This window comes from Nomascus leucogenys, chromosome X (genome assembly GCF_006542625.1).
Source record: "Nomascus leucogenys isolate Asia chromosome X, Asia_NLE_v1, whole genome shotgun sequence".
Taxonomy (NCBI): domain Eukaryota; kingdom Metazoa; phylum Chordata; class Mammalia; order Primates; family Hylobatidae; genus Nomascus; species Nomascus leucogenys.
Genome location: NC_044406.1, coordinates 23204828 through 23221901, shown reverse-complemented (window position 1 = coordinate 23221901; position 17074 = coordinate 23204828). Strand labels below are relative to the sequence as shown.

At 40.7% G+C, this 17074-nt stretch overlaps 1 pseudogene; it reads right to left on the bottom strand.

Moving 5' to 3' along the window:
• Positions 1 to 9509: 9509 nt before the first annotated feature.
• On the bottom strand, positions 9510 to 10242 carry LOC100599214 (annotated as a pseudogene).
• Positions 10243 to 17074: the final 6832 nt, after the last annotated feature.

Sequence of the window (17074 nt, the reverse complement as noted above, 5' to 3'; positions counted from 1 at the left end):
ATAGGCGCCCGCCACCACACCTGGCTAATTTTTGTATTTTTAGTAGAGACGGGGTTTCACCATGTTGTCCAGGCTGGTCTCGAACTCCTGACCTCAGGTGATCCACTCACCTCAGCCTCCCAAAGTGCTGGGATTACAGATGTGAGCCACCATGCCAGGCCAGACACTTTCATACCATGATAGGTGTTCTGGCCCTACACGTTCAGTTCAAAACTCCTGGTAAGTCATCACAGTGGGGTAGAAATAGTCCTGGAAGCTATTCCTACACCAAGAAGTCTATGAATAACAGCCCGGCGCTGTGGCTCACGCCAGTAATCCCAGCATTTTGGCAGGCTGAAGCGGGCAGATCATGAGGTCAGGAGTTCAAGACCAACCTGACCACTATGATGAAACCCCATCTCTACTAAAATTACAAAAATTAGCCAGGTGTGGTGACAGGCGCCTGTAGTCCCAGCTACTCAGGAGGCTGAGGCAGAAGAATAGCTTGAACCCGGGAGGCAGAGGTTGCAGTGAACCAAGATTGTACCACTGCACTCCAGCCTGGGTGACAGAGTGAGACTCTGTCTCAAAAAAAAAAAAAAAAGTATATCAATAACTTAAGTATATATGGCTTCAGTATATATGTGGGTTAAGTGCCTTCGACCCACATAAATAGAAGAAATAAGCCCAAACTAAATGCAATATCAACTCCATTTCCCCATAGTGGAATCCCAAAATGCCTATGCCTATTTCACCACTACTATGCAGGAAGGGAAGTGTATCAGAGGGACAGTTGGAGGTTCTCAAGAGCTGATTGTTAAATATTCCGGTATTTTGTAATCTGCATGTTAAACTGTTGGTAGCTTGAAATCAGTCATGGTGGGAATATTTACACCCTGGAAATTGGCAAGTGGTACAAATCAGAGCTTTTTATTTTTTTAAGGTTTACCAGCAAACCACCAAGTGGAAAGTAGTCATATCTGATTGCAGCTAAAATATCTTATTTTTGTAGGTCTACCATTAGATCCAGCAATCCCACTCCTGGGTATCTACCCAGAGGAAAAGAAGTCATTATACATGATAGATACTTGCATGCGCGTGTTTATAGCAGCACAATTTATAATTGCAAATATATGGAACCAGCCCAAATGCCCATTAATCAACAAGTAGGTTAAAAAAATGTGAGCTATGTGTATATATATGTATGTGTGTGTGTATATATCTCACACACACACACGCACACACACACACAACCATGGAATACTACTCAGCTGTAAAAAGGAGTGAAATAAAGACATTCGCAACAACCTGGATGGAATTGGAGACCATTATTCTAAGTGAAGTAACTCAGGAATGGAAAGCCAAACATTGTGTGTTACTCATAAGTGGGAACTAAGCTACAAGTATCCGAAGGCATACGAATGATACAATGGACTCATTGTAACATAAGAATGATACAGTGGGGACTCTGGGAAAGGTGAGAAGGAGGTGAGGGATAAAAGACTACACATTGGGTACAGTGTACACTGCTCAGGTGATAGGTGCACCAAAATCTCAGAAATCACCACTAAAGAACTTATTCATGTAAACAATTAATTAAGTAATAATATTAATAAAAAGGATTGGGATAGATTAGATGGGAATGAGGGAGGGAGCCAGGGTTGTTTTAGAATAAATGGAGCAAATAAATATGACAAATACTATCTTAAAATTAATAAAATGAAATATCTTACTTTTGCAAATTTTTACAAAAACATAAAACCATTGCCAGAACATCTCCCAGAGCCTTGCAAGTGGCCAATATGCAAATGAGAGGCCCTGGAGATTAAGTTTCAGCAGCTTTACTGTAAACCTACCTCTGTTATCTAATCATGCAAAAAAAATCATAATTTGTCTTAAACTTGCTCTCTCCTGTCCAGGACCAGTTTTGCGAGTCTAAAGGTTTTTTCTTAACTTATAAACAAAGTAAAGCAAACTGAGACTGAGAAACTATGTTCCACCATTTTCCACCTTTTTATCTCTATATTTCTCTCTATATAAATGTTATCCATTGCTGGTAAGCTTGCAGTGTTGAGGCACAACTCATTTATTACAGGTGGCAGTGTAAGTTGGCACAATCTTTTGGAAAATAATATTGCAATATGTGACAAGTACCGTAAACATACGTGTATCTTTCAACCCTTTATTTCCACAGGTAAAAGTTTAATAAGAAATAATAGAAACAAAAAATGCAAAGACGTTAATGGCTGCTGTTTTCCATTAGCAAAAAGTTGGGACCTAAAAGTCCACGTCATAGCAAAGGTTTAATGATATGACATCAAAAAGATAAAATGATTAGAAAAACTCAAAATATGAAAAATGTTTATGATATTTCAGAAAGTGAAAACCACAGAGGGCAAAGTGATACATACCCACACTTAATTGCAACAATATATCAAACAGTTATTTACCTGAAAGCAATATGCAAAATGGAGTATATTTTGCCAGGATGATAGAATTCTAGACTCTTTTTGTTTATAATTTGTCCTCTTTAATATTATATTGGAAGGATTAAAGACTCAGGTAGAGTCAGACTTAGGGTTTGATTCTTAGACTTCTACTTTTATGTGAATCACCACACTCTCTTCCACAATGGTGGAACTAATTTACAGCCATAAAAAAGAGACCAGGTGCAGTGGCTCACGCCTGTATTCCGAACGCTTTGGGAGGCCACTCTGGGTGGGCAGATCACCTGAGGTCAGGAGTTTGAGATCAGCCTGGCCAACATGGCGAAACCCCATCTCTACTAAAAATACAAAAATTAGCCGGGCGTGGTGGCGGGCACCTATAATCCTAGCTACTGAGGAGGCTGAACCAGGAGAGTCACTTCAACCCAGGAGGCAGAGGTTGCAGTGAGCCGAGATCGCACCACTGCACTCTAGCCTGGGCGACAGAGCACGACTCTGTCCTAAAAAAAAAAAGAATGAGATCACGTCCGCAGCAACATGGATGGAGTTGGAAGCCATTATCCTAAGCGAACTAACACAGGAACAGAAAACCAAATACCACATGTTCTCACTTATAAGTGGGAGGTAAACATTGAGTACAAATGGACACAAAGAAGGGAACAACAGTTACTGGGACCAACTGAGGGTGGGGTGTGGTAGAGGGTGAGGATCAAAAAACTACCTATGCAGTACTATGCTTATTACCTGGATGATGAAATAATCTGTACACCAAACCCCCGTGACATGCTACTTACCCATATAACAAACCTGCACATGTACCTGAACCTAAAAGTTAAAAAAAAAAAAAAGTATTCTGGTAGATCTGAAAGGGGACTCTTTTTTGCCTTTCTGCTTTTTCTCTTTTCTCTTTCTTCCTGCAACACAGATGTGATGGTTGAAGCTCCAGCAGCCGTCTTGGATCATGAGATAACTGTGGAAATGAAAGTCCCCACAGTGAGATGGTGGAACAGAATAAGAGCCTGGGTCCCTAACATCCATTAAGTCACCATACCATCCCTGAGCTATCTACCCCCAGACTTCTACATGAGAGAAAAGTAAACATCTGTCATATTTAAAGCCACTGTTTTTTATTTTTCTATTGTATTCAGTAGGCCTAATTCTATAAATTATACTTTATTTATGAAGAAATGGAAACTCAAAAAGTAAATAGCAGATGGAGATCAAGCCTCTTATTTGTCTAACTCCAAAGCGGGTACTTTTTTTTCCATTGTCTGTCTCTGATGAATGAGTATTGTATCTTTTTTTTTTTTTTTGAGACAGAGTCTTGCTCTGTTGCCCAGGCTGGAGTGCAGTGGTGTGATCTCGGCTCACTGCAACCTCTGCCTCCCAGGTTCAAGCAATTCTCCTGTCTTAGCCTCCCAAGTAGCTGGGATTACAGGCATGCGCCACCATGCCTGGCGCATTTTTTATTTTTAGTAGAGATGTATTTTTGTATTTTTAGTAGAGATGGGGTTTCACCATGGTGGGGTAGAGATGGGGTTTCACCATGGTGGCGAGGCTGGTCTTGAACTCTTGACCTCAGATGATCCACCTGCCTCGGCCTCCCAAAGTGCTGGGATTACAGGCGTGAGCCACCACGCCTGACCTGAATGAGTATCTTCTCTCAATATCAGTAACAGTTAGGACCACATGAAAACTTTGATGAAAATCATTCATTTAACAAATGTTTATTGAGTGCCTACCATTTTCTGGCACTATTCAAGGCCCTAGGGATAAGACGGTGAGCAAAAACAACTTCCCTTGCAATGATTTTCTACTCGTCAAGCAATCTTGCTTCTGTAAACTAGATTTTTTTTCCCTAAACTGGGGGGAAAACAAGCCAACTGGATTATATTCTGGCACACCTGCCAGGTGTATTTCTCATGGCAAAGCAGTAAATTAGCACTCTGGTTTCAATATCCATGTGCGTTTGTTAGCATGAATCTGGCCTTTGAGCCTGATTGTCTGTGGGTAGGAAGATCAGCTTTGTGGCCATCCAAAGATTCTGAGCCCAACGAGGTAGTGTTGTTTATATGTAGCTGTGGAGAGAGGATTGTCTGCTAGCTGTAAAGAGGCTAGCAGTGAGAGGGCCTGCATATGCTCTCAGCATCCCACAAAGATTCTGTGTAATAAGAGAAGACACGCAACTCTCCTGAAACTCAAGAGACCATCTCTGGGTGTCCTAAGGACATCCAGTCAATACCCACAACACTGAAGACAGGACCTTGGACCCTGGGACCGAGGAGGGTAACCCAAAGAAGCTTTCCCTAGAACAAGCCAGCACTTGGCACTCCCAGACCCCAATCTCACAAACACACCTTCCCTACCCAGCGGACCTCCTTATGAGGATTGACCTTCAAAAATACGTCGCTGGGCTGTGCGTGGCAGCTCGCACCTGTAATCCCAGCACTTTGAGAGGCCAAGGCCGGTGGATCACCTGAAGTCAGGAGTTTGAGACTAGCCTGGCCAACCTGGTGAAACCCTGTCTCTACTAAAAATACAAAAATTAGCTGAGCGTGGTGGCACACACCTGTAATCCCCGCTACTGGGGAGGCTGAGGCAGGAAAATTGCTTGAACCCAGGAGGTGGAGGTTGCAGTGAGCCGAGATCGCACCACTGTACTCTAGCCTGGGCGACAGAGCAAGACTCTATCTCAATAATAATAATAATAATAATAATAATAATAATAATAATACAAAAGATCCCACCCCTGTCATTAAGCATCTATCATCAATGAAATCACAGTCTGACAGCATCTGTGTGGTTTGGATTTAGGGAATGAATTTTTGTTGTTGTTTTGGAGACAGTGCTCACTCCATCACCCAGACTGGACTGCAGTGATGCAATCATAGCACACTACAGCCTCGACTTCCGGGGCTCAAGTGATCCTCCCACCTCAGCGTCCTGATTGACTAGAACCACAGGTGTGTGCCACCATGCCTGGCTAATTTTTAAATTTTTCACAGAGATGGGGGCCTCACTTTTGTTGCCCAGGCTGGTCTCAAATTCCTGGCCTCAAGGAGTTTAATTATGAAACTGTTGGGATTACAGGCATGAGCCACTGCACCTGGCCAGAAAGTTATTTTAGTTCAAGCAGTCATCAAGTGTTGCTTCATCATATTGCCCTCCTCATTCCTTCAATAGTAAAGACAACTTATATTTCATTTCCCTTAGTCCCTAACTACTTATTGAATAATTCCTACCACTAAGACAAGTTTGCTCAATTAGTTATTAGTAGTTCAAGCACATCAAGAGTTTGTTTTACAATCGCCTGCTTTATTTATTTATTTATTTTATTTATTTTTTTTTTTTAGAGACAGAGTCTACCTCTTGGTTGCTCTGTTGCCCAAGCTGGAGTGTAGCAGTACAATCATAACTCACTGCAGCCTCAAACTCCTGGATTCAACAATTCTTTGACCACAGCCTCCCAAGTAGCTGGGACTACGGGCATGTGCCACTATGCCTGGCTAATTTTTAAATTTTTTATGGAGACGAAGTCTTGCTATATTGCCCAGGCTAGTCTTGAACTCCTGGCCTAAAGTGATCCTCCCACCTCAGCCTCCCAAAAGACTGGGATTATAGGCATGAGCCACCATCCCTGGCATGTTCTTATTGGTCATTTGTAACTGCTTTTGCTTCACTGAGGTTATTCTCTCTCCTTCCTTTCTTTTCTTTTCTTTTCATTTCTTCTTTCTTTTCTTTTCTTTCTTTTTCATGGAGTTTCACTCTTGTTGCCCAGGCTGGAGTGCAATGGTGTGATCTTGGCTCACTGCCATCTCTGCCTCCCGGGTTCAAGCGATTCCCCTGCCTCAGCCTCCCAAGTAGCTGGGATTACAGGTATGTCTCACCATGCCCGGCTAATTTTGTATTTTTAGTAGAGGCAGAGTTTCACCATGTTGGCCAGGCTGGTCTCGAACTCCTGACCTCAGGTGATCCACCAGCCTCGGCCTCCCAAAGTGCTGGGATTACAGGCATAAGCCACCATGCCCAGCCCTGTTCTATTTCTTTTTACCTCTCTTTTTCCACTTCTCTGGTTTTAATGGAGCAGTTTATATGACTCCATTTTATCTCATCTCTTGGCATATTATATATGCCTCTTTTCAGTTGCCCTGTGGTTTACAATATACGTTTAAAAAATAATCTGAGTCCACTTCTAAATTAGCATCATAGCGCAGGTACCTTTTAACTGACTATTCCCAATTCCTCCCTCCCATCCCTTGTGACATTACTGTCATTCATTTCACTTATCCATATGCCATATGCTATAATCAACCAATACATTTTTACTATTTTGCTTTAAACAGTTATCTTTTAGGTCAATTAAGAATAAGAAAAATAGAAGATTTTATTTTACCTTCATTTATTTCTTCTCTGATGTTCTCCTTTTCCTTATGTAGATCCTAATTTCTGATTTATATCATTTTCCTTCTACCTAAAGAACTTCTTTAAACATTTGCAGAAGCCTGCTGGCAATGAATTCTCTCAGTTTTTGTTTGCCTGAGAAAAGTCTTTATTCCTCTATCACTATTTTTTTGTGCTTTGGCCGCTTTATTTTTTAAGAGCATACATATAATGAGAAGTTATTTCAAATCAGCATTTTAAAAGAAAAGAGTGACTGTATTGTAAACAGTATTTCATTTCCTACAGGAGATAAATCACTCAAAAATGGTAATTATCTAAAACACTGAAAAATTTAGCAATCATTAAACAGGATTCTGTCTTTCGATATTAAATAGATGGACAGAATCTAAATAGCATTAGAAACAATGAAAAACTTTCATAGCTGGCATAACATTTTTTGTATTGACATTTCAAAATTCCACAAAAGATGATAAAAATCAAAATAACAAATTACACACAATTAAACTTGAAAAACATAAAAAGATTTATTACATATCCACAATAATGGGAATTAAAACAAAGATCAGTCTACATATTTTTCCACACAACATTCTTTGTTCTCTGGGCTTTATACATCATCAAAATCAGAATAAGTGAAGTCAAGAATATTTCTGATCATTGCCAAGAATTGCTTTCAGATTTTCAATTCTCTTCTTGCTTTTATTTTAAACAATTAAACAAGAATCTGTTATAGTTCTTAAATTCCACAAATTGCTTTCAAACACATCTTCCTCTTTCTCTTTGGAAGGATAATTTCCCTGGATATAGAATTCTAGGTTGGCAGGTTTTTTTCTTTCGACACTTTACAGATTTCACTCCACTGTCCTCTTGCTTGCCTAGTTTCTGATGAGAAGTCTACTAGAATTCTTATCCTCATTCTTCTATAAGTAAAGTTTTTCTTCATCCTCCAGCTTCCTTCAAGATTTTCACTTTGTCCTTGATTTTCTACAGTTGGAATATGATATCCCTGTTTTTTGTTTTGGTTTGGTTTTGGTATATATCCTGCTTGGTGTTCTCTGAGCTTCCTGGATCTGTGGTTTTGTGTCTATCATCTTAATGATATATTATTTGGAAAGTTCATGGCCATATCATTACTTCAAATATTTTTTTCTGCCCTATTTTCTCTTTCTGCTACTGGTATTCCAATTATGCATATATTACACCTTTTGATAGTATCCTCCTGCTCCTTTCCCTGACTGCAGCACTTCCAATGCATTTTCTCAAGATGTGGCACCCTGTTGACTATGGTTATTTTCATTTTTCCTTAGGTGAGACAGGAAGACTGGAGAGGGCTGAAATTCCCTTCCCTCAAATAGAATAATGTTTCAGTATCTCCTTTTGATGAAGTCTTGCCCTCTGACAGTCTGACGGTCTTTCCCCCTGGAGACTAGACTTTTTTTTTTTTTTTTGAGACAGAGTTTCACCCTTATTGCCCAGGCTGGAGTGCAGTGGCACCCTCTCAGCTCACTGCAACCTCTGCCTCCTGGGTTCAAGCGATTCTCCTGCCTCAGTCTCCTGTGTAGCTGAGATTACAGGCACCCACCACTATGCCTGGCTAATTTTTTGTATTCTTAGTAGAGATGAGGTTTCACCATGTTGGCCAGACTGTTCTCAAACTCCTGACCTTAGGTGATCCACCTGCCTCAGTCTCCCAAAGTGCTGGGATTATAGGTGTGAGCCACCACGCCTGGCTGGAGAGTGGACTTTTGTGATGGAGAAGATTCTGGAAATGTTTCCCAATTGACTACTCTTCCTCTTTTCCTGCCAGGTCCCCCTAGAAGATTGATACCATTTGGCTGTGTCCCCACCAAATCTCAACTTAAATTGTAGCTCCCATCATTCCCACGTGTTGTGAGAGGGACCTGGTGGGAGAGAATTGAATCATGGGGGCAGTTTCCCCCATACTGTTCTCATGGTAGTGAATAAGTCTCACAAGATCTGATGGTTTTATAAGGGGAAACCCCTTTTGCTTGGTTCTCATTCTCTCTTGCCTGCCACCATGTGGTAAGATGTGACTTTGCTCCTCTGTCACCTTCTGCCATGATTGTGAGGCCTACCCAGCCACGTGAAACTATGAGTCAATTAAACCACCTTCTTTTATAAATTACTCAGTCTCAGTTATGTCTTTATCAGCAGCGTGAGGACAGACTAATACAAAGATCTTCCTCAGATCCTCACAGTGAGAATCTGGTGGGCTTAAGCCCACCAAAATGTGGGGTCCCTCCCATGATACCAGCCTCTAGGAGTCTCTTACTCTCATGCTAATCCACATTCAGCCTCCAGCTATTAATCAAAGTTACCATCTAAGTGTCCATACCAGTTTATGACCCCAGCAGCTTCTGCTCCAGGTAGGCAGATCTGAACTGTGATTCTTTGTATATGCCTATCTCTCTAGATTTGGGGATGGCAGTTTGCCCTGTTATCTCAGTTATCTTATGAGTCTAAGAAAAGTCATTAATTTTCATTCAGTTTGTCCATCTTTTTCTTGATATAAGGATGGTAATGACAACTTCCAAACTCTTTACATGTATGAGTTGGAACCAGAAATCTCTTGACCATCTCTTGTATAAATTCTTCTTCTTTTATTGGAGGGGAGGGAGTAAATACTTTTTATTTTATTTTTTTGACAAATACACTTGAGAGTCATGCAATGCTGCCAGAGCTGTACCTAATCCTGGGGCACAAATCTGCACCCTCCTTCGCAATTTGTCCTGTGATGGCAGAAATTTTTGTCTTACCTTTATTATTTCCTATAACTTCCACGTTATCTTCAAAATATAGAAGCATTTCATCTTTTCTCTGGTAAGACTTTCATTGTCAAATTAGCACTGCTAGACCAGGCGCAGTGGCTCACGCCTGTAATCCCAGCACTTTGGGAGGCTGAGGTGGGTGGATCACCTGAGGTCTGGAGTTCAAGGCCATCCTGACCAATATGGTGAAACCCCGTCTCTACTAAAATACAAAAATTAGCTGGTCGTGGTGGTGGGCACCTGTGATCTCAGCTACTCAGGAGCCTGAGGCAGGAGAATCACTTGAACCCAGGAGGCGGAGGTTGCAAGTGAGCCGAGATCGCGCCATTGCACTCCAGCCTGGGCAACAAGAGCGAAATTCCATCTCAAAAAAAAATAAAAATTATCACTGCTGGGTGTAACTTCTTTCTAAGCTGTGGTTTGCCTTTCTTAACTGTAGCCATCACCACATCACCCACACCAGCAGCGGAGAGTCTGTTCAGCCATCCCTTGATTCCCTTCACCAAGAAAATACACAGATTTTTCAGCTCCTGTGTTGTCAGCACAGTTGATTCCACTCCTAACAGAAGACCCAGGGAAATCCAGAATTTCATACTGGAAGACCCATTACATCCTCCCTTCAACATCTTAAAGGCTGGAAAAAGGCAGAAAGCTGTATACCTTTTTTAATGAAGTGTTTGTTCAAGTATTTTGCCCCTTTAAAAAACTGAGTAATTTGTTTAATTATTAAATTGTGAGCTTTTATACATCTGAAATAAAAATCCTGTAAAAATAAGTGTTTTGCAAATATTTTCTCCCAGTCTGTGGCTTAAGCTTTTTATTTTCTTAACTGTGTCTTTGAAGAGTAAAAGTTTTTATTTTTGATGTAATTCAATGTACCCATTTTTTGTGGTTCATGTTTTTGTGTCCTATCTAAGAAATCTCTGCCTAACCCAAAGATTTTCTCCCATGTTTTATTCTAGAATTTTTATGGCTTTTACATTGAGGTCTATGATTCATTTCAATTTTTCTATATAATGTGAGATACAGTTCTTTTTATTTATTTATTTTTTTGCTTCTAGATATCCAATTGTTCTGGCATCTTTTTTTATTTTTTATTTTGGTAAAATACACATGGCATAAAATTTATCATTGTAACCATTTTTGAGGATACAATTCAATTACATTAAGTATATTCACAGTATTGTGTCACCAATTTCCAGAAAGCTTTTTTTTTTTTTTTTTTTTTTTGAGACGGAGTCTCACACTATCGCCCAAGCTGGAGTGCAGTGGCGCTAGCTCGGCTCCCTGCAAGCTCCGCCTCCCAGGTTCACGCCGTTCTCCTGCCTCACCCTCCCGAGTAGCTGGGTCTACAGGCGCCCACCACCGCGTCCGACTAATTTTTTTGTTTTTTTAGTAGAGACGGGGTTTCACCGTGTTAGCCAGGATGGTCTCGATCACCTGACCTCGTGATCCACCCGGCTCGGCCTCCCAAAGTGCTGGGATTACAGGCGTGAGCCACAGCGCCCGGCCCAGAACGCTTTTTATCTTACAAAACTCTATACTGGTTAAACAACAACTCCCCATTCCCCACTCTCTCTAGCCCCTGGCAATCACCTCTCTACTTTCTGTCTCTGTAAATTTTACTACTCCAGGTACTTCATGTAAGTGGAGTCAAACTGTTTGTATTTTTGTTGTTGGCTTATTTCACTTAGCATAATATTCTCAAGGTTCATCCATGTTGTAGCACGTGTCAGCATTTCTTTTCCTTTTCAAGGCCGAATAATATTCCATCGTATGTATATACCACATTTTGTTTATCCATTCATCCATCAATGGGTACATGGGTTGTTTCTACTTCTTGGTTTTTATGAATAATGCTGCTATAAATGGTGCACTTTTTAAAAAGGCGCTTGTTTTTATCATGGAAGTACCTTGGCATTTTATTGCAAATCAATCCACCACACACGTGGATCTATTTTCTGGATTTTCTATTCTGTTCCATTTACCTATCTGTCTATACTCATGGCAATATCACATTGTTTAAACTACTGTAGCCTTATAGAAGTCTTAAAATCAGGGAGTCTGAGTTCTCCAACATTGTTCTTTTCAAAATTATTTTGGCCAATCTAAGTCTTTGCATTTTCATATAATTTTTATGATCAGTTAGTCAATTTCTACCAAAACTCTTGCAGAAATTTTGACTGGGATTACACTGAATCTGTAGATGAATTTGAGGGATGTCTCAGTCCGGGCTGCTATAACAAAGTACCTTAGACTGGGTAATTTATAAATAACAGAAATTTATTGCTCACAGTTCGGGAGGTCAGGAAGTTCGAGATCAAGATGTCAGCAGATTTAGTGTCTGGTGGGGGCCTGTTTCTTATAGATGGCACTGGATGTCTAAGTGTGTTTCTCTTCTAATCTCAAATTGATGCAGTTGCATTGTCCACGTTGGTGAACATTTGGAGGTGAAGTTCTTAGAAATCCTTTAACTTGTGGCCCCTCCGACACAACAATTTCTTCAGGATTCACATTTGAAGGTAAAGACTCTCTTTTGCCTTGGTAGATGGGAGAATCGAGAAGAGGAAAGGGAAAGGTGGGAAGACACAATGGGTTAGGCTCTCAGGTCAAGCACAGATATCTTGCATCATGCAAGGGTTGCTGGCAAATGGCAAAAAGTCACAAGAAAGATGTAAAAGCAACTACAAAATATATAATGCTCAGTTTTCTTCTAACTCAGTTTCACACCAAGCAGAAAGTGAGTTTTTCTATTAGTAAGAAAAATGTCTGCAAAGTGCCAGTGATCCATTAAAATAATTGTTGTGAGGTAAGGGAAGGAAAACAATGTCTGAGTCACTTGGCTTATAACTCCAACAGCTTAAAGTTTTGTTAATGGCCTAATGGATCAACAAACTTTAAAGATATTTATTTGCTTGGAGCTGGGTTGTTTCACCAAGTTACCGCAAATAAAACTACTGTGTATCTAAAAAAAAAACTAATAAATTCCAAAGGTTGTTGTTCCCCACAATTTTTCAACGCATATATTTTTCTTTGACACTAGTTGTTCTCCAGATCCTAACTCTATCTTTAGCATTATTTATCTGCCAATAGTCCTTTCAGGAGTATCTCTTGTTGTGAAATCAGATTGTTTTTCTTTGCATTATTCTCCTATCCACTTAAAGCCATGTTGAAGAAGAAGAAAATAGTGCAATTTCAATGCCAAAATCATTTGTTCATTCACAAAATGTTTATTGAGCACTTAATATGTGCCAAGCACTGTTCTAGGCACTGGGGATATCAGCAGTGAGGCAAAGTCCCTGCCCTTACATTCTGTTGGGAGAGACAGACAATAAACCAATAAACATAATATATTAATATTCCTTGGTAATTGGTATTCTAAAACAAAGCAAAGCAGGGTAAGGGGGAATAGAGAGTGATGCTTTGGAGTTGGGGCATAAAATTGATCATTTAAGTCAGGGAGATATTCAATTTAACAGAACTTGATATGGTTTGGCTGTGTTCCCACTCAAATCTCATCTTGAATTTTAGCTCCTATAATTCCCAGGTGTTGTGAGAGGGACCTGGTGGGAGGTAATTGAATCATGGGGGCTGTTTCCCCCATACAGTTCTCATGGTAGCGAATAAGTCTCATGGGATCTGATGGTTTTATAAGGCGTTTCCCTTTTTGCTTGGCTCTCACTCTCTTGTCTGCTGCCATGTAAGACGTGCCTTTCTCCTTCCACTATGATTGTGAGGCCTTCCCAGTCATGTGGAACTGAGTCCATTAAACCTCTTTTTCTTTATAAATTACCCAGTCTTGGGTATGCTTTTATCAGCAGTGTGAGAACAGACTAATATAGAACTCATATACTGATTTATAATTCCATGAAGGTGGATACTGTCGCAATTGTCTTCATTTTTCACATGGCTTCAGACTTGACACACAGTAGATGTTTGATAAATCCAACAGAAACAGTAATATGCAAAAATACCTACATTCTGCTTTTGAACTTGTATATGTCTTGGCATCATGTGGATGGACTATGATTCTAGTCCCTACTTTGGAAATGCAAAATCCGTACTTTGCATTCCTTCTTCAGAACTGTTGATAGTTAATTTTAGGAAATCCAAAAAAGCAAAAAGGTAGGGAGTCATAGGTAGTCACTTTCCTCCAGGGCCATGGAGCCTACCATCTCCTCATCTGTTCCTTTATTTCATCTCAGGGCTAATATCCCCAAAGCAGCCTTGGATAACGTCATCAGTCAAAGAGGAGTTTCTGCAGCCCAGTTAATCAGCAAACACACAGCAAATGATGAGAAACAGTTACAAAATGCTTCCAGGATTCATTTATTCACTTAATGATAATTTTTATTTTTATTTTATTCTTTTTTTTGAGACAGAGTCTTGCTCTGTTGTCCAGGCTGGAGTACAGTGGCATGATCTCGGCTCACTGCAATCTCCGGCTCCTGGGTTCAAGTGATTCTCCTGCCTCAGCCTCCTGAGTAGCTGGGATTACAGGCGCCCGCCACCACGCCTGGCTAATTTTTGTATTTTTAGTAGAGACGGGGTTTCACCATGTCGGCCAGGCTGGTCTTGAACTCCTGAGCTCAGGTGATCTGCCCACCTTGACCTCCCAAAGTGCTGGGATTACAGGTGTGAGCCACCACGCCTGGCCGACAATAATTTTTAAAGCAACTACTCTGTACCAAGAAGTATTCTAGGGGTAGAGCAGATTATTTCACCTTAGTCCAGAATCTAGCCCTCAGCTACTTTGATGCAGAAAATCACATTGTTCATATATTCAGAGATCATCAGATTTTTAATGACAATCTACCTGTAATTAACTGTATAATTAAAATCACCAGAAAAATGCTAAGTCATTCATTTCCAGAGTGACTTCAAATACCCCTAGCTGGGTTTGCCTCTAACATTTGTGGGGTCAGAGCAAGAGTATAAATGGAGGCCCATGTATCATAGGTCTAAATATTTAAAAGTTTGAAATCTTGCTAAAAGACTGTACATATATGTGTATATATGTATATATGTGTATATATATGTGTATATATATGTATATATATATACACACACACACACACACACACATCCCATCTTCCTAACTTGACAAACATATCTTGTTAATGACCTAGGAGGTCAAGTGGCTTGGAGTTCTTTGCAGGAAAGGTGGTGGGGAGCAGAGCCCCTTCTCTGTTCCCCACCACAGGGTGGAACCAGCCTAGACATCCAGGTTCTGCTCACATCCTCCTGCTACAATCCCTTGCTTGACCACCCCTTGTGCCTAGAGATGTGCAACTCTGCAGTGAGATTATTCCTGAGAAGGTGGCCATGAGGAAGAGGCCAAACAGGCCCTGGAAGCAGGCTCAGGAATTTGGGCAGAGAACTCCAGAGTGTTCTAGAAGGAGGATGGGGGTCTCCATACGTGCACCCTGTCTCCTTGGCCCATGGACTCCTCAGAGGAGGAGAGCCAAAGTAGGACCCTTGAAATGGGGCCCAAGTCCATGATTCAGGGCACCCCCTACCGACAGATGAGGTACTAGAAAGGCAAACAAAATGCTGCAGGGGAATTAGTGGAAAAGGAGGACGGTTCACCAGCTCTGGAGCTGAGGCCCAGTTGACCATCCCTCCTGGCATAGAATACCCCCTGGCCAGAGAAGATACTTGTCCCCCAAATTCTGGTGTGTATCTCCTGTGATGGGGCTGACACAGTTTGCTTCCTCAACAACTCTGTTTTCTCTGAGGGTCAGTGGCTGCAAAGGCTCCCTGCAGACTGAGAGATTACATAGGGCTCACCACGTAGGGCTGCTTCAGCACAGAGGAGTACCCTTTTTTTTTTTTTTTTTTTTTTTTAATTCACCCAAAGTGCTATACAAGGTAGCTGAGACCTGCTGCTGCCAACCCATTTCCAACTATACGGACCTGGGCGATTCTCAGAGCTCTGGAGCACCCCTTGTGGTAGAAGAGAGTAAAACACAATTTTTTTTCTTTTTTCCCTTTTAATATTACTAATTTTTTTTATTTGTAGAAATTTATGGGGTACATGTGAAATTTTGTTACATGTATATAATGCATATTGGTCCAGTCAAGGTATTTAGTGTGCCCATTACCTGAGTACAATACACTTTTGTTAACTATAGTCACCCCACTCTGTTATCAAACATTGAATTTACTCCTTCAATCTAACCCAATGTTTGTGCCCTTTAACCCACTTCTCTTCATCCTCCCTCTCCCACCACTCACCCTTTCCAATCTCCGTTATCTGTCTTTCCCCTCTCCACCTCTATGTGATCAGACCTTTTAGCTCCCACATATAGGTGAGAACGTACAACATTTGTCTTTTTTTGCCTGGCTTGTTTCACTTAAGATAATGACCTCCAGTTCCATCCATGTTGCTGCAAATGATCTTTTATTATTATTATTTATAATTGACACATAATAATTGTACATATTTGTGTGGTACAGTGGGATATTTTAATACATGTGTGCAATGTGTAATAATTAAATCGGGTAATTAGCAAATCCATCACTTAAACATTTGTCATTTCTTTGTGTTGGTAACATGCAAGTTTTTCTTCTAGCTATTTGTAAAGATGCAGTAAACTTCTCTTAACTATAGTCACTGCACAGTGCTACAGAACTTTCAATATGAATCCCTGATACCATTTTAATTCATGAGATTCTCAAAAGTAGAGAAGACCCCAGAAAGCCACCAATAAATGTTTGGATAACAGACACCTCCATAATCCGAGGGTAAATGGCTTAATTTACTGACCCAACTAGGTCTATGATGAGAATAGCCTATGAGGTGGTATTGGTGACTCTGTCCTCATTATCTTTGCTTTACAGTCATAATTAATCAAAACCTACCCTCTCACCTTTCTTGTGCTCATGACAAAGAATTACCTGCTCTAAGCAGGAATTAACTGAGGGAGTAGATTGGTAGCAATTCTTCTTTGGGATATGAAACAAGAAGCTTGGAAATATAATCAAACGCACTGTTATTCTAAGATATGACAGGAAGAAGCAATTTCAAAATATGCCTCTCTTGTAAACCATTGGGTCTTAATGACACAAGAGCGATTTTTCCATTACTGACAAGAGCAAACAAGTGCAAACAGAGGTGGATGATTTTTCCTGACAGCTGAACCAGGCTTCAGTTAGTTTCGGAGAAACTTTCTATTTGAGTTGACCTGTCCGTGCTCCATCAAGTTGGGACATCATTTTAATGGATCCAGTGAATAAATCTGGAGGAAATAATGTGCCCAGGACTTGGGTATGGTTTTGTTTAGTTTTTTTTTTTTCTGTTTTAGTTCACTACCTGGAACCTACCTCTGCAGTGTGGCTTACCTTTGATGGCCAATCCCGGTCTCTTTTGGGGAATCATCTGTGCAAGATAGGAATAAGGATGAGGGCCGGGTGCAGTGGCTCATGCCTGTAATCCCAGCGCTTTGGGAGGCCAAG